A 19462-nucleotide genomic window follows, 5' to 3' on the forward strand; every position below is an offset into this window, starting at 1 on the left:
AGACCAGCTGACAGAGAGACAGACAGACAGACGACAAGACAGACAGTTCCTACTATGTTTAGTCTTTGCCGCTCTGACAATCCTCATCCAATATTTTTATATTCTTAGAATCCATTCCTTTACTAGATTTGTGTCTATTGGCTATATGTTGTGTGTATGTATATGTGTGTTGGTTTTTATGTATTTGGGATATGTTGTGTAGTATGTATATGTATTAGCGTATATGTTTGTGTATATGTATTATATGATATGTGTGTTGTGATATATGTGTGAATAGTATATGTGTAGTAAATCCGTAATAAATTGGTATATGACTTGTGTATGTGTATTATATTAGGTATATTCGGGTATATGTATAGGTATGTTGTCATAGTTATGTATTGGTGTATTTAGATGTAGTTGTTATATATGGGGTATAGTTTGTGTATATGTATATATTGGGTATATGTTGTCTATATATTGGGTATACGTTGTGTACATGTATATATTGGGTATATGTGTCTAATATATTGGGTATACGTTGTGTAATAGTTATATATTGGGTTATATGTTGTGTACATGTATAATTGGGTATATGTTGGTATATATTGGTATATGTTGTGTATTACTATGCATCTGTCAGACTAAAACATTACTCAGTTAGATTCTGATTATCTCTAGAGAACCATGCGCTCCACCGAAAGAAAGAAAAACACTATGGAATTCAAATAATTGAACAGACATTTGTCAATTAGTTGTTTAAAAAACCATTTACGATACGTTTTCTGGGAATCGTCAGCACTAAGAACCAAACACAACGCAATACCTGTCCTTATAGCGAGTTGAGATAGGGTGCAGTTCATCCGATCAGCCAGAGGGTGGAGCTCTTTGATCTGCCAGCTGTTTCTGTCCCTCCCACTGAATATTCGATTCCTTCATCCACACATAGCCCTGCAAACACACACACACACACACACACACACACACACACACACAACACACACACACACACACACACACACACACACACACACACACCACACAAACACACACACACACACACACACACAACACACACACACACACACACACACACACACACACACACTTTTTGTATAACCGGCTTATTAGTGTGCGGAATGGACAGCCTTATGGTGTTGTCTCAGAGAGTGGATGAATTCTACGCTGCAGTTTATTATTTATATTCTAGCGGTAATAATACAGCCTCCAGCTATGACTCCTTGTGTCCCCAGTCACCTGGTCGTGCTGGCTGCTCCAGTTTCAATTGTATTATGTCTGCTGTGGCATATGGGAACCCTGACTGTTCACTGAGACGTACTACCTGTCCCAGACACTGCTGTTTTCAACTCTCTAAGAGACAGCAGGAGCGGCTAGAGAGATATCGTGAAATGATTGGCTATGAAAAGCCAATGACATTTACTCCTGAGGTGCTGACTGTTGCACCCTCGAAACCACTGTGATTATTATTATACTTGACCCCTGCTGTCATTTAATGAACATTTGAAAGCATCTGGAATGTTCTTGTTATAATTTCACCTGGCACAGCCCTAGAGGACTTGCCAACCCTCATAGCTGGTTCTCTCTAGGTTTCTTCCACTAGGTTCTGCCTTCTAGGATAGTTTTCCTACACCGTGCTTCATACACCACTGCTTGCTTGCTGTTTGGGGTCTTAGCTGGGTTTTCTGTACAGCACTTTGAGACATGCAGCTGATGTAGAAGGGCTTTATAAATACATTTGATTTGTATTGATCTGTTCCAGAAATCTTAAAATAGCTTAAAAACATATTTGTAAAGATAAGAAAGTGTGTGTGTTGGTCGTGCACGGTTGTGTGCGGGTTGGACGTGCGCGGTGTGGTGTGTGTTGTACCTTCATGGCAGCTCTAGAGTCTTCAGGACACTCCGTCGTTGTATTTCCCTGATATCAGACCTCCAGCTAGAGGGACACGTCATCACTCCTACACCTGGGAACAGATAGTTACTAAAGGCTCTATTGAATCTGTAACCCTGATATCAGACCTCCAGCTAGAGGGGACCACGTCATCACTCCTAAACCTGGGATTAAGCTGCAATGTGTAACTTTTTGGGTGACCGGCCAATCTAGGATGTATAGATGTAATGTATAGATGTGATGTATAGATGTGATGTATAGATGTGATGTATAGATGTGATGTATAGATGTGATGTATAGATGTGATGTATAGATGTGATGTATATATGTATAGACATGATGTGATGTTTATATGTGATGTATAGATGTGCTGTATAGATGTGATGTATAGATGTGATGTATAGATTTCTAGATGTGATGTATAGATGTATAGATGTGATGTATAGATGTGATGTATAGATTTCTAGATGTGATGTATAGATGTGATGTATAGATGTATAGACATGATGTGATGTTTATATGTGATGTATAGATGTGATGTATAGATGTGATGTATAGATGTGCTGTATAGATGGGCTGTATAGATATATAGATGTATAGATGTGCTGTATAGATATATAGATGTATAGATGTGATGTATAGTCCAGTAGAGTTGATCTGATGTTATTATTTATGAAGATCACCTCATCCACACTCTCTCTCTCCTTCCCCCTGCTCTCTCTTCCTCGTTCCCCCATCCACCCTGGTCTCCTTCAGGTCCTCACCCAGCTTTCCCCTCAGACCGTAGCAGAGATGGACGCTCTCCTGGGAAACAAACCCCGACCCAAGAAGGAGGCTCTCGCATGAAGAGAGATGGAGAGAAATCTAAAGGGAACAAGAGATGAAGAGAGAGACAGAGAATGGGGGAAAAGGAGACGAAAAGCAGAGGAGTGAAAAGGAGGAGAGGAAGGACAAACAAACAGATAATACTATGTAGAAGGAGAATCTGAAGTGAAGTACAGTCAGAAATTAAGGTTTAGATGTGTTCCTAAAGGGGTACAACTGGTTGTCACTGGGGTCCTCCTTTGTACTTTTGGTTAGAGGTACATAATTGTATCCCAGGTCATACCTCAGAGAGTACCTTTCTACACAGGTACAAATGCATGCTCTTTTCCTTTAAATAGTACTACCACAGTGACAAAGCCATTTGTCAAAGGTGGCAAAACATTACCTTTAGCATAGATCACGAAAACTGGTAAAACACTTTCACTCATGGGTGGCCAAAAATAACTATCTGAAAGCAACGCCCCCAGTAAGCCACGCCTCCAATATGCTTTCCCAGTGTGCCTTGACTGTCAAGGTTAGGAACAGTGTGAGGACACGACCTAAGCCATTTCAACTGGAACAACCATTTCAGTAACGGGTGCAAAAAAATCTAACTAACTGATTGGATTAGTTTAGAAAAATTTATGTTATTGATCTTTGTGTAGTATAACACAGATTTAAAAAAAAAAAAATCTATAAACCTGCAGCAGGTCATTATTTTCATATGATGATGAAAATAATGATGGTACAAATGACCCTTTTAGGGTGGCACCCCAGTGACACATCCCTTAGTTCCTTTTAGGGTGTCATTGTACCTTATAGTGGGTATTGAGGGTACCAAAAATATGTTCGTACCCTGGGTAACAGAAATGCACAGTGCATTCGGAAATTATTCAGACCCCTTGACTCGTTCCACATTCCACATCTACACACAATACCGCATAATGACATCACAATACCCCATAATGACATCACAAAACCCCATTATGACAAAACGAAAACAGGATTTTCGAATGTTTTCCGCACTTATACCCTTAAAAGGTGCAAGTATACTCTTTATCTGCACATGTACCTGAAAATGTACCATTATACTCTTTATCTGCACATGTACCTGAAAATGTACCATTATACTCTTTATCTGCACTTGTACCTGAAAATGTACCATTATACTCTTTATCTGCACATGTACCTTAAACGGTACCATTATACTCTTTATCTGCACTAAAAGGTACCATTATACTCTTTATCTGCACGTGTACCTGAAAATGTACCATTATACTCTTTATCTGCACATGTACCTTAAAGGTACCATTATACTCTTTATCTGCACGTGTACCCTTAAAAGGTACCATTATACTCTTTATCTGCACGTGTACCTTAAAAGGTACCATTATACTCTTTATCTGCACGTGTACCTTAAAAGGTAGCAAAATGTGAGATCAATATGTGTACCTCTATTCTGATATTTTTTTACCCCAGGGAACAATATGTACCCTTATTTCTAAGAGTGTATTGTTCTACTGCACACCACCTTTAAGACACTGTGCTCATCCCTTTAATACACACTGCTCATCCCTTTAATACACACTGTGCTCATCCCTTTAATACACACTGTGGTCATCCCTTTAATACACACTGTGCTCATCCCTTTAATACACACTGTGCTCATCCCTTTAATACACACTGTGCTCATCCCTTTAATACACACTGTGCTCATCCCTTTAAGACACTGTGCTCATCCCTTTAATACACACTGTGCTCATCCCTTTAAGACACACTGTGCTCATCCCTTTAAGACACACTGGAGGGTGTCGGGTGAACACTGAGACAAAAGGAGCAGACAGAAGAGGAAGCAGCAGCCGTCTGCCACAAAGACTATCCCCGGACCTCACCTCCAAGACCCTCCCAAAGGCACACAGACTGTGGCCAAGGCTCTGTACTTATGGTCTGGTCAGGGGGAGAGAAGAAGAAAGGACAGTAGAGGACCAGACTACCTCTGTGTGTGTAGACAGAGTCCATCTATGGAGGGAGCTATACAAACACTACTGTCATATAGACTAGAGAAGTTCACTGTCCTCGTAAACGTACATGCTGTATCTGTAACCCACTGGTTGGCTGCTTTTCCTTCACTCTGCACTACAACTCATCCCAAACCATCACAATTGGGTTGAGGTCGTGTGATTGTGGCCAGGTCATCTGATGCAGCACTAAATCACTCTCCTTCTTGGTCAAATAGACCTAACACAGCCTGGAGGTGTGTTGGGACATTGTACTGTTGAAAAAAAATGAAAGCGCAAACCAGATGAGATGGGAACTGTAGTCCTGACCCGACAAATCTGTACCTCCAACCCTGATATTACATATCTAAAACTCTATCCTCTCCATAACTCTAACCCTACATATCTATATCTCTATAACTCTAACCCTACATATCTATAACTCTAACCCTATATCTCTAAAACTCTAACCCTACATATCTATAACTCTAACCCTATATATCTATAACTCTAACCCTACATATCTATAACTCTAACCCTACATATCTATAACTCTAACCCCACATTATCTATAACTCTAACCCCACATATCTATAACTCTAACTCCTACATATCTATAATATCTAACCCTAACATACTATAACTCTACCCTACATAAATCTATAACTATAACCCTACATATCTATAATCTAACCCTACAATATCTATAACTTAACCCACATATCTATAACTCTAACCCTACAAATATCTATAATATATAACTCTAACCCTACATATCTATAACTCTAACCCTACATTCTATAACTCTAACCTACATATCTATAACTCTATAACTCTAACCCTACATATCTATAACTCTAACCCTACATATCTATAATCAACCCTACATATCTATAACTCTAAACCCCACATATCTATAACCTAACCCACATATCTATAACTCTAACCTACATATCTATAACTCTAACCCTACATATCTATAACTCTATAAACTCTAACCCTACATATCTATAACCTAACCCTACATATCTATAACTCTAACCCTACATATCTATAACTCTAACCCTACATATCTATAACTCTACCTAATACTCTAAAACTCTAACCCTACATATCTATAACTCTAACCTATATATATCTATAACTCTATCCTCTCTAAAACTCTAACCTACATATCATAACTCTAACCCTACTATCTATATCTCTAACTCTATCCTCTCTATAACTCTAACCCTACATATCTATAATCTAACCTAATATCTATAACTCAACCCTACATATCTATAACTCTAACCCTACATATCTATAACTCTAACCCTACATATCTATAACTCATAACTCTAACCCTACATTCTATAAACTCTAACCCTACATATTATAACTCTAACCCTACATATCTATAACTCTAAACCCTACATATCTATAACTCTAACCCTACATATCTATAAACTCTCAACCCTACATATCTATAACTCTAACCCCACATATCTATAACTCTAACCCTACATATCTATACTCAACCCTACATATCTATAACTCTATCCTCCCTAAAACCTACACTACATTCTATAACTCAACCCTATATATCTATATAACTCTATCTCTCTAAAACTCTAACCCTACATATCATAACTCTAACCCTACATATCTATATAACTCTAACCCTACATATCCTATAACTCTAACTCTATCCTCTCTATAACTCAACCCTACATATCTAATAACTCTAACTCTATCCTCTCTATAACTCTAACCCTACATATCTATAACTCTAACCCTACATATCTATAACTCTAACCCTACATATCTATAACTCTATCCTCTCTATAACTCTAACCCTACATATCTAGAACTATATAACTCTAACCCTACATATCTATAACTCTAACTCTATCCTCTCTATAACTCTAACCCTACACATCTATAACTCTAACCCCACATATCTATAACTCTAACCCCACATATCTATATAGGGTTAGATAACTCTATATAACTCTAATATAGAGTTAAACTATATTAATATAACTATATAACTTAGAGTTATAGATATGTAGGGTTAGAGTTATAGATATGTAGGGATGAGTTATAGAGAGGATAGAGTTAGAGTTATAGATATGTAGGGTTAGAGTTTAATGATTGTAGGGTTAGAGTTATAGAGAGATAGAGTTAGAGTTATAGATATGTAGGGTTAGAAGTTTATAGATATGTGGGGTTAGAGTTATAGATATGTAGGGTTAGAGTTATAGAGAGGATAGGTTAGAGTTATAGAGATGTAGGGTTAGAGTTATAGATTGTGGGTTAGAGTTATAGAGAGGATAGAGTTATAGATATGTGGGGTTGAGTTATAGATATGTAGGGTTAGAATTATAAGATATGTGGGGTTAGAGTTATAGATATGTGGGTGAGTTATAGATTGTTGGGTTTAGAGTTATAGAGTTATAGATATGTAGGGTTAGAGTTATAGATATGTAGGCGTTTAGAGTTTAGATATGTAGGGTTAGAGTTATAGATATGTGTGAGTTAGTGTGGGTAGAGTTATAGGTATTGTAGGGTTAGGTTTTAGTTTATATGTAGGGTTAGAGTTATATGATATGTAGGGTTAGAGTTATAGAATTATGTAGGGTTATAGATTATAGATATGATAGGGTTAGAGGTTATAGATAATGTGGGGTTAGAGTTATAGATATGTAGGGTTAGAGTTATAGATATGTAGGGTTAGAGTTATAGATATGTAGGGTTAGAGTTATAGAGGAGAGGATAGAGTTAGAGTTATAGATATGTAGGGTTAGAGTTATAGATATGTAGGGTTAGAGTTATAGATATGTAGGGTTAGAGTTATAGATATGTAGGGTTAGAGTTTATTAGATATGTGGGGTTAGAGTTATAGATATGTAGGGTTAGACTTATAGAGAGGATAGAGTTAGAGATATGTAGGGTTTGAGTTATAGATATGTAGGGTTAGAGTTATAGAGAGGATAGAGTTAAGATTATAGAGAGGATAGAGTTATATGATATGTTAAGAGTTGTAGGTAAGATATAGAGGGTTAGAGTTATAGATATGTAGGATTAGAGTTATAGATATGTAGGGTTTAGAGTTATAGATATGTAATTTATAGATATAACCCTACACTTATCTATTTTTCAGGTTTTATTTATTTCAAAGAAAGAAGTGAAAGACAGAACAGTAGAAACTGTTAAACACGGTGTGTAGGTGGGAAGCCCTGAAAAAGGTATGTTTATTGTGATGTACCTGACTCAGTAACACGAAAAACATCAATGATTTGTTTTTGTGTCTTGTGTGTGTGTGTGTGGTGTGTGCGTGCGTGCGTGCGTGCGTGCGCTGTGTGTGTGTCTGTCTGTGGGTGTTGTGGTGTATGTGTGTCTGTGTGAGTGCGTGTGCGCGTGTGTGCGTGTGTGTGCTAGGATACATGAGGGATTTTGGGTAGTTTGATTCATCAGGCTGACCCCCAGTCTTCATGGGGGGATTATCGGGTAGTTTGATTCATCAGGCCTGACCCCCAGTCTTCATGGGGGATATCGGGTAGTTTGATTCATCAGGCTGACCCCAGTCTTCATGGGGGTATATCGGTAGTTTGATTCATTGGGTTTAGGTAAACTGTCTGGGATCTGGAAGATCCATTGAAGGGTTTAGGTAAACTGGGACTGGAAGAATCATTGAAGGGTTTAGGTAAACTGGATTGGAAGAATCTATTGAAGGGTTTAGGTAAACTGGGACCTGGAAGAATTATTGAAGGTTTAGGTAAACTGGGACTGGAAGAATCCATTGAAGGGTTTAGGTGAACTGTCTGGGAGGTATGAGTATTATGTAGATGAAAGTGCATAATTGGTGCACATTAATGTCGTAAATAGCAAAGATTTGAGTTTAAGTATAGAGTTAGGAAGCAAGCCTGATGAACCAAACCTAATCGTGTCTGATGACACCACAGATTTCTAACTTTGCTGCAGACAATTTTAATATAATGCTTTCAGGATAACGTTTTCAATCGATAGAAACTCAATGGGGAATCTAGTGGATGGGATTTGTTCCATTTCATTTCAACCAGCAATTGAGATTCTCACTCTTTTTTTTTATTCTTACCATGTGATATAATAAGTAGCATTTTTTGTACACTTTAAAGATCAATTTGTTTATCTGTCAGCCATTTTCAGAAACTGTGGCCATACCTGAGTTGGTTTCATTAATTAGTGAATGCAAGATTTTTGCGTGATAAAATCTAATTGGTATCATCAGCAAAGAGAAAGGGAAGTGCAGTAGAAGACCCAGCAAGTTAAGGTTTATTGATATCAGATGTTGGTAGCAAAACCGGGCAGTAAGGTTATTGGACATAGATTAGTCATGGTAGATAACGGAGTCCAGGTTTATTGATATAGATTAGATATGGTAGAAGACGCGCAGTAAGGTTTATTGATATAAGATTGAGTTTGTCGATAGACCCAGCAGTAAAGGTTTTGACATAGATTAGTATGGTAGATAAACCCGCAGTCAGGTTATTGATATGATCAGTATGGTAGAAGACCCAGCAGTAAGGTCATATTATATTAGATGTAGTATGGTAGATAGACCGCAGCAGAAAGGGTTTATTGATATTAGATTAGTATGGAGAAACCCAGCAGTAAGGTCATTGATATAGATTAGTTATGGTAGAAGACCCAGCAGTCAGGTTATTGATATAGATTAGTATGGTAGAAGACCCAGCAGTAAGGTTTATTGATATAGAATTAGTATGGTAGAAGACCAGCAGCAGGTTATTGATATAGATTGAAGTTATGGTAGAAGACCCGCAGTAAGGTTATTGATATAGATTACTGTGGTAGAAGACCCAGCAGTCAGGTTATTGATATAAAGATTTAGTGTGGTAGTAGTCCAGCAGTAAGGTTCATTGATATAGATTAGTATGGTAGAACACCCAGCAGTAAGGTATTTGATATTAGATTAAGTGATGGTAGAAGACCAGCAGTAAAGGTTATTGATATAGATTAGTATGGTAGATAAGACCCAGCAGTAAGGTTATTGATATAGATTAGGTATGGTAGAAGACCAGCAGTCAGGTTATTGATATAGGATTAGTATGGTAGGAACCAGCAGTAATGTTATCTGATATAGATTAGTAATGGTAGAAGAACCAGTAGTACGGTTTTGATATGTTTGTATGGTAGGAAGACCAGCAGTCCAGGTTATTGATATAGATTAGTATGGTAGAAGACCCAGCAGTAAGGTTATTGATATAGATTAGTATGGTAGTAGACCAGCAGTAAGGTTATTGATATAGATTAGTATGGTCGTAGACCCCAGTGCCACACCCAAGTAAGGTTATTGTATAGATTAGTATGGTATGGTAGAAGACAGCAGTAAGGTTATTGATATAGGATTAGTATGGTAGTAACCCAGCAGTCAGGTTATTGATATGGATTAGTATGGTAGCAGACCAGCAGTAAGGTTTATTGATATAGATTAGTTATGGTAGCAAGACCCAGCAGTAATGTTATTGATATATGATTAGTATTGGTAGTAAGACGCCCGTCAGTCAGGTTATTGATATAGATTAGTATGGTAGAAGACCAGCAGTAAGGTTAATTGATAATAGATTAGTATGGTAGAAGACCAGCAGTAGGTTATTGACATAGATGAGTATGGTGAGTCAGACTCCAGCAGTAAGTTCCGTTATTTGATATAGATTAGGTGATGTAGTAGAAACCCAGCAAGTCAGAGTTATTGATATCGATTAGTATGTAGAAGACAACACGCAGTCAGGTTATTCGATCATAGTATGTAGTATGGTAGTAGACTCCAGCAGTAGGTATTGATATAGATTAGATGGTAGAACACCACAGTCAGGTTATTGATATGATTGTATGGTAGAAGACGCCAGCAGTCAGGTATTGATATAGATTAAGTATGTAGAAAGAACCAGACACGTCAGGTTATTAATATACGATTGAGGAATAACAACGTCCAGTTGTTTGGCCCTGGTAGATGCAAGCCATTGTATAAACTAATTGTCTCTCTCATAAACATAACTATTAACCAATGACGTGTTTTGATCGTGAAAAAACGTAATAATGCAATAAGAAGTAGTTTTTTTAATCATTTTTTTTTTATATGATTAACCGTTAAAACGCTTTGGATAAATCTAAAAGGTGGCCTAAGAGTGTATCATATATTGTAAGGGCTGTAAAGATTTTATCTACAAGTTGGCAAAGAGACATACTGTGGGAGTAAGTGTTTTGTGGAAACCATATTGGTGCTCATATAGGAATACCGTGTTGAATTTAAATTTTTAACATATCTCTACACACCAACTTTAGAAAAACATGGTAGATATAGATATTGGGGCGAGTTTATAAGGATCTTGGATCCCAGATTTACAGAGGGATAACTTTGACAATTTTCTAATCTTTAGGAACAATACAGTTTTGCATAGATTTGTGTAAGATATAATTAGAGGTTCGTGATCGAGAGGACAGATGCTTCACCAGCATACACAATGCTCATCACGACTGCGCTGATATCTCTAAATGACCTCCATTACCTCCAACCGCTTCATCTCCATCCCCTCCAATTACCTCCACCCCTCCATTTCCGTCACACACCAGGAAGGATCAAACTGAGCAAGAAGGAATGTCCTTTAGTAATATCAAGCAGGATTCTTCTCGTCACGTTGTACTCTCATTTCTTAAACAGAGAGGAAACCCACATTTACAAAAGGCTATTAAAATTGACATGCGGATAGCAGCAGCTGATCACTACTAGGTCTTATTTCAACAACAATTGACATGAAACTCAAGACATCACGACGCATCACTGACATATAGTTTATTTAGCAACAAGAATTGAGCATGTAACTCAGCACTAGTCTATCGCAACTCAGACATAGTGGACTAGCCATAGATCATATAGGTCTCTATTTCCAACAAGACATTGAGATGGAACAATACCATCACGACCATCACTATAGGCTTCCTACTATCTCTCAAAACAAGACATTGAGAGACTAAGAATAACATCAGGATACTATAGGTTTATTTCCAACAAGACATTGAGATGGAATAACATCAGGATCACTATAGTCTTATTTCCAACAAGACATTGAATGGAATAACATAAGGATCACTATAGGTTTTATTTCCAACAAGACATGAGATGGAATACATCAGGATCACTAAGGTCTTATTCAACAAGACATTGAGAGAAATGGAAACATCAGGATCACTATAGGTCTTATTTCCAACAAGACATTGAGATGAATAACATCAGGATCATACTAATATCTATTTCCACCAAGACATTAGAAATGAAAATAACATCAGGATCACTATAGGTCTTATTTCCAACAAGACATTGAAATCGGAATAACATCAGTTCACTATAGGTTTTATTTCCAACAAGACATTGAGATGGAATAACATCAGGATACTATAGTCTTATTTCCAAAGACATTTGGACATTAGAGATCAAGATATATGAGTTTATTTCCAACAAGACAATATGGAAGATGGAATAACATCAGAATTCCTATAGGTCTTTTATTTCCAACAAGACATTGAGAATGAATAAATCAGGATCACTATAGGTTTATTTCCAACAAGACATTGAGGTGAAAATAGCATCAGGATCACTATAGGTTTATTCTCAACAGACATTGAGATAGAATAACATCAGAGATCACTATAGGTCTATTTACAACAAGACATTGACATGAAATATGCTCAGGATCATATACCAGGAGTTCTCTCAACTCTTCCAACGAATCTCCGCACTGGACCACCCTCCTACAACTTCCAGGACATCATATAACGGTCTTATTTCCAACAAGACATTGAGATGAAATAACATCAGGATCACTATAGGTCTTATTTCCAACAAGATATTGAGATCTATAGTTGTAGATGCTTTTTTCTTAGTCAACAGTTGATTGATGATTTTCCAAGTTGACTTTATATTATTTAAGGATTCTTGGAATTTGTTTGTAAAATATACTTTTGTGGATTGTTCTTATACTTTTGGTAATTTGCAGAGTTCAAGGGAGAGGGATTTGTGAGAAACTTTTTATACAATTTGTTTTTTAAAGTGAGGTTTCCAGAACCTTCTGCTGCTCTTACATGGTTTAACTAMGGGAAAGCAGTGGTGAAATACAGAACCCGTCTGCTGCTCTCTTACATGGTTTAACTAAGGGAAAGCAGTGGTGAAATACAGAACCCGTCTGCTGCTCTCTTACATGGTTTAACCAAGGGAAAGCAGTGGTGAAATACAGAACCTTCTGCTGCTCTCTTACATGGTTTAACTAAGGGAAAGCANCCTTCTGCTGCTCTCTTACATGGTTTAACTAAGGGAAAGCAGTGGTGAAATACAGATCCTTCTGCTGCTCTTACATGGTTTAACTAATGGAAAGCAGTGGTGAAATACAGAACCTTCTGCTGCTCTCTTACATGGTTTAACTAAGGGAAAGCAGTGGTGAAATACAGCATTGAAAGATGTGAGAAAACTCTGGTAAGCAGACTCCACATCGGCCTGATCATAAACAATTCACCATGAAATATCAATCGACATTTTACAGCGCTCACAATTACTTATTTAATGCTGCTAATCATCCCGTCTATTCATTTCCAGCTGCCAAAGAGAAGTGGGAAATTGGAAAGAGATCACTATAAAGTATACCTGTATTAGCCACATTATTAATATAATTAGTAAAAATATGACCAACAAGGGTGGCAGGTGAACTGGTCAGTCTTGTGGGATTATAGGTCAGGGGACACAGATAGATGATGGATAAAGTATTTAAAACATCAGATGTCAGTGAGATGTTCTCACTTTCAAATACATTTATGCTGTAATCACCCAATATAAAACACATKTTATCTTCATTATTAATCAAGTCCAAGGTTAATGCAAGGATATCAATGAAAATACCCATGTCAGCATCGGGTGGCCGATAGATGCATCCAATTACCACTTTTTTTTACCACCAACAAATGAACAGGAGGGAATTTCTATGAAAAGATTTAACATCAATGTTATCAAGCGTAAGTGCGAGGTCCTCTCTCACAGAGAATTGAAAACATTTATGAACAAAAATGGACCCTCGTCCTCCCACTCTTGAGGTTCTCCAGTGGTGAGCAGCATTATAAGGAGACATGTTAAAGCATGATTGTCTCTTCAGTCAACCAGGTTTCTGAAAGGGCAACAATGGAACATTCATAACTGAGACAAGACAGATATTAAAGGTGGTCATGATTTTTAGGAAGACTGTGAACATCCAAATGAAAGGTAGAAAATAAGCTCGTCTTGGAATTAGATACACTGCTGTACAGGCTGTTAATCTGTTTCACATTATAGTAATCACAAGTGATAGATTTTTTAAATCTAGATCAACACAATGATTATATTTATAATTGGCTTCATTAATATCTAATGGGTTAAAGACCATGTTATCAGGGTTGATATCTTGCCCAACTTAAAGAGATACACAGTCTGAGAGTGGAACAGAAACAAGTGTATGCCTCACATGTCCAATACAACCATACATTGGTGTTAGTTTCATCAGTAGGGGTGCACTTCCTGTGGACTGCACATTGACACAGTCCACCTAACACCACTGAAGACAGTTAGCAATGTGTGGTAACGGTCATGAGGTGAAACACAGAAACACACTTCTTCAATTGGCAGCAGTTCCTTTCTTTTTGATGGAGATTTGAGTTCCCTTCAGGCACTTGGCTCTCCTGAGAATCATCTTTGAACCAGTTTCATCACTATAGATCTTTATTTTATTTATTTAACGAGGCAAGTCAGTTAAGATCAAATTCTTATTTACAATGACGACCTACCAAAAGGCCTCCGCAGGGACGGGGGCCGGGATTCTAAATAACAATGTAGGACAAAACACACATCACAAGAGAGAACTAAATCTTTCCGTCGGGGAAGAAAAACCCATTTCTATGCGCCCTCTAACATTTCGATGAGTTTAGCGTCTAGTTTGAGTTGTTCTGCCAGGAGTTTCTTGGCCTTGAGTTCTGTGTCATACCAAGTTTCAGTMTTTATGTCCTCAATTCCATCCATTAAAATGTTATTGTACCTCGAGTGGTTTTCGAGGTAGTCTCCTTTGGAAGAGTGCTTGTCAAGTGTTGTTTGGAAAATTGTGAAATCCTCAGACATGGTTTTGAATGCAGTCAACTCTAACCCTACATATCTATAACTCTAACCTACATACAGYGCATTTGGAAAGTATTCAGACCCCTTGACTTTTTCCACATTTTGTTACGTTACTGCCTTATTCTAAAATGGATTACATAAATAACAATCCTCAGCAATATACAAACAATACCCCATAATGACATCACAATACCCCATAATGACATCACAATACCCCATAATGACATCACAATACCCCATAATGACGAAGTGAAAACATTTTTATTTTTATAAAAAATAAAAACAGAAGTACCTTATTTACATAATTATTCAGACCCTTTGCTATGAGACTCGAAATTGAGCTCAGGTGCACCATGTTTCCATTGATCATCCTTGAGATGATTCTACAACTTGATTAGAGTCCACCTGCGGTAAATTCAATTGATTGGACATGATTTGGAAAGGCACACACCTGTATTTATAAGGTCCCACAGTTGACAGTGCATGTCAGATTTTAAACCAAGCCATTAGGTTGAAGGAATTGTCCATAGAGCTACGAGATGATTGTGTTGAGACAGAGAGGTGGGGAAGGGTAACAAAACATTCTGCAGCATTGAMGGTCCCCAAGAACACAGTGGCCTCCATCATTCTTAAATGGAAGTTTGGAACCACCAAGACTCTTCCTAGAGCTGGCCGCCCGGCCAAACTGAGCAATCGGGGGAGAAGGGCCTTCGTCAGGGAGGTGACCAATAACCCGATGCTCACTCTGACAGAGCTCCAGAGTTCCTCTGTGGAGGTGGGAGAATCTTCCAGAAGGACAACCATCTCTGCAGCACTCCACCAATCAGATCAGGCTCTTTATAGTAGAGTGGCCGATGGAAGCCACTCCTCAGTAAAAGGCACATGACGGCCCGCTTGGAGTTTGCCAAAAGGCACCTAAAGGACACGGACCACGAGAAACACGATGTTCTGGTCTGATGAAACCAAGATTGAACTCTTTGACCTGAATGCCAAGCGTCACGTCTGGAGGAAACAAGGCACCATCCCTATGGTGAGCATGGTGGTGGCAGCATCATGCTGTGGGATGTTTTTCAGCTGCAGGGACTGGGAGCCTAGTCAGGATCGAGGGAAAGATGAACGGAGCAAAGTAGAGAGAGATCCTTGATGAAAACTGCTCCAGAGCGCTCAGGACCTCAGACTGGGTGAAGGATCACCTCCAACAGGACAACGACCCTAAGCACAACAGCCAAGACAACGCAGGAGTGGCTTCGGTACAAGTCTCTGAATGGCCTTGGGTGGCCCAGCCAGAATCCGGACTTGAACCCGATCGAACATCTCTGGAGAGACCTGAAGATATCTATGCAGCAACGCTCCCCATCCAACCTGACAGAGCTTGAGAGGTCTGCAGAGAAGAATGGGAGAAACTCTCCAAATAAAGGAGTGCCAAACGTGTAGCGTCATACCCAAGAAGACTCAAGGCTGTAATCGCTGTCAAAGGTGCTTCAACAAAGTACTGAGTAAGGGTCTGAATACTTATGTAAATGTGATATTTCCATACATACAGTTCCACATATCAGCCCTGTCGTCCCTAGAACATATCAGCCCTGTCGGTCCCTAGAAATATCAGCCCTGTCGGTCCCTAGAACATATCAGCCCTGTCGGTCCCTAGAACATATCAACCCTGTCGGTCCCTAGAACATATCAGCCCTGTCGGTCCCTAGAACATATCAGCCTGTCGTCCCTAGAACATATCAGCCCTGTCGTCCTAGAACATATCAGCCCTGTCGTCCTAGAACAATATCAGCCCTGTCGGTCCCTAGAACATATCAGCCCTGTCGGTCCCTAGAAATATCAGCCCTGTCGGTCCCTAGAACATATCAGCCCTGTCGGTCCTAGAACATATCAACCCTGTCGGTCCCTAGAACATATCAGCCCTGTCGGTCCCAGAACATATCAACCCTGTCGGTCCCTAGAACTATCAGCCCTGTCGGTCCCTAGAACATATCAGCCCTGTCGGTCCCTAGAACATATCAGCCCTGTCGGTCCTAGAACATACAGCCCTGTCGGTCCCTAGACATATCAGCCCTGTCGGTCCCAGAACATATCGCCCTGTCGGTCCCTAGAACATATCGGCCCTGTCGGTCCCTAGACATATCAACCCTGTCGGTCCCTAGAACATATCAACCCTGTCGGTCCCCAGAACATATCAGCCCTGTCGGTCCCTAGAACATATCAGCCCTGTCGGTCCCTAGAACATATCAGCCTGTCGGTCCCTAGAACATATCAGCACATATCATATCAGAACATAAAGGCCCTGGTCTCCATGGAAACATCGTCTCCTCCTCTGGTTACCGTAGAAACACCATGGTGAGCAGACCTTAGAGACAAATAATAAGAGTTACACACACACACACACACACACACACACACACACACACACACAACACACACACACACAGAAGTCTTACCCAGTGCGTAGGCCGACACCAATTTCTGTGTGACAGTCACATGGGCATAGCTAGGACCAAGCTGTTGGGCTCAGAGTGGAGGGGGGCATTAAGAAAGCAACACACACCACACCCATCACCACCGACACTGCAAACTGGGACAGTCTCCGAACTAGAGGGGAGAGAGAGATGGTACATGTTGACTGAGATGTAACTGTTTCTTTAAGGAGAGAGATGATACATGTTGACTGAGATGTAACTGTTTCTTTAAGGGGAGAGTGATACATGTTGACTGAGATGTAACTGTTTCTTTAAGGAGAGAGATGATACATGTTGACTGAGATGTAACTGTTTCTTTAAGGAGAGAGAGATGATACATGTTGACTGAGATGTAACTGTTTCTTTAAGGAGAGATGATACTGTTGACTGAGCTGTAACTGTTTCTTTAAGGGGAGAGAGATGATACATGTTGACTGAGATGTAACTGTTTCTTTAAGGAGAGAGATGATACATGTTGACTGAGATGTAACTGTTTCTTTAAGGGGAGAGAGAGTGATACATGTTGACTGAGATGTAACTGTTTCTTTAAGGGGAGAGATGATACATGTTGACTGAGATGTACTGTTTCTTAGGAGAGATGATCATGTTGACTGAGATGTAACTGTTTCTTTAAGGGGAGAGAGATGATATCATGTTGACTGAGATGTAACTGTTTCTTTAAGGAGAGAGATGATACATGTTGACTGAGATGTAAACTGTTTCTTTAAGGAGAGAGATGATACATGTTGACTGAGATGTAACTGTTTCTTTAAGGGGAGGAGATGATACATGTTCACTGAGATGTAACTGTTTCTTTAAGGAGAGATGATACATGTTGACTGAGCTGTAACTGTTTCTTTAAGGGGAGAGAGATGATACATGTTGACTGAGATGTAACTGTTTCTTTAAGGAGAGAGATGATACATGTTGACTGAGATGTAACTGTTTCTTTAAGGGGAGAGAGATGATACATGTTGACTGAGATGTAACTGTTTCTTTAAGGGGAGAGAGATGATACATGTTGACTGAGATGTAACTGTTTCTTTAAGGAGAGATGATACATGTTGATGGAGTAACTGTTTCTTTAAGGGGCGAGAGATGATACATGTTGACTTTGAGATGTAATGTTCTTAAGGAGAAGAGATGATACAATGTTGACTGAGATGTAACTGTTTCCTTTAAGGGGAGAGATGAATACATTTGACTGAGCTGTTAACTGGTTTTCTTTAAGGAGAGAGACTGATACATGTTGACTGAGCTGTAACTGTTTCTTTAAGGGGAGAGAGCATGAATACATGTTGACTGAGATGTCTACTGTTTCCTTTAAGAGAGAGAATGATACATGTTTGACTGAGAATGTAACTGTTTTTTTAAGGGGAGCGACATGATACATGTTGACTGGACGCGTGTAATGTTTCTTTAAGGGGGAGAGATGAATAGCCTGTTGATGAGAATGTAACTGTTTCTTTAAGGAAAGATGTATACATGTTGACTGAGATGTACTGTTTCTTTAAGGAGAGAGATGATACATGTTGACTGAGCTGTACTGTTTCTTTAAGGGGTAGAGATGATACATGTTGACTGAGATGAACTGTTTCTTTAAGGAGAGAGATGAACATGTTGACTGAGTTGTAACTGTTTCTTTACTAACTGACTCACCTTTTCTGGGGCGCTGTGAAGCAAGGTACGAGGTTGAGGGAACAGGGTGAGGGAGGGAGGGAGGGAGGAGTCAGTGGGTCCTAGTGCTGGGGGGGTGGGTCCTCTCTCCCTCTGGTATGCGAGGGCTAACTAACTGACTCACCTTTCTGGGGCAATGTGAAGTAGGTGTCCGGGAGCGAGAGAGGGCGGGAGGAGTCCTCGAGGGGCAGTGGGTCGGTTCTGGCAAGTGGCCTCTCTCCTGAGCTCAGTCCACACCTCCGCGATTCGCCCCTGCTCTCCCCCGACACTCCAGGCCGGAACGATCTCTCCTTCCCCAGTGCGGGGGGACACATCTTGTGACGCACCACTCTGTGAGGAGAAAAGAGGAGTCAGGTCAGAGGACAGGAAGTCTCAGGTTGTGTCACAACATGGCACCCTATTTCAACAGTACTGCACTATAAAGGCCCTGGTCAACCAGTATGCACTATATAAGGCCCTGGTC

General features: G+C 39.4%; 1 long non-coding RNA gene across 1 annotated transcript; it reads right to left on the reverse strand.

Moving 5' to 3' along the window:
- Positions 1–16068: 16068 nt before the first annotated feature.
- LOC112074137 (uncharacterized) lies at positions 16069–19211 on the reverse strand. The gene is made up of 3 exons (XR_002894679.2): positions 19124–19211; positions 17305–17455; positions 16069–17213 (listed from the first exon to the last, which is right to left on the reverse strand). It is a non-coding gene; the product is annotated as an uncharacterized lncRNA (long non-coding RNA).
- Between the last annotated feature and the right edge of the window lie 251 nt (positions 19212–19462).

This window comes from Salvelinus sp. IW2-2015, unplaced genomic scaffold, assembly GCF_002910315.2.
Source record: "Salvelinus sp. IW2-2015 unplaced genomic scaffold, ASM291031v2 Un_scaffold2508, whole genome shotgun sequence".
In the NCBI taxonomy this organism is placed as follows: Eukaryota; Metazoa; Chordata; class Actinopteri; order Salmoniformes; family Salmonidae; genus Salvelinus; species Salvelinus sp. IW2-2015.